Source organism: Nanorana parkeri, unplaced genomic scaffold (genome assembly GCF_000935625.1).
Source record: "Nanorana parkeri isolate BGI_ZX_2015 unplaced genomic scaffold, ASM93562v1 scaffold3192, whole genome shotgun sequence".
Taxonomy (NCBI): Eukaryota; Metazoa; Chordata; class Amphibia; order Anura; family Dicroglossidae; genus Nanorana; species Nanorana parkeri.
Genome location: NW_017309460.1, coordinates 2,645 through 2,848, shown reverse-complemented (window position 1 = coordinate 2,848; position 204 = coordinate 2,645).

Below are 204 nucleotides of genomic sequence, written 5' to 3'. Positions count from 1 at the left end.
GCAGGAAATCTGAAGCTTGGGTCAAATATACATGTGTGTGGTGTAGGATTATGCCAACTTATCTTGTGCCACCGATCATGCCCCATCTGTTTCATATAAACTTTATGTATGTAACCTGCTAGCCTTGGCATTGCACAAACAGCATGTCATGGCTAGACATCCTTACTATGGGGGTTTAGTTGTAATTTTCTAACTAGAAATGCA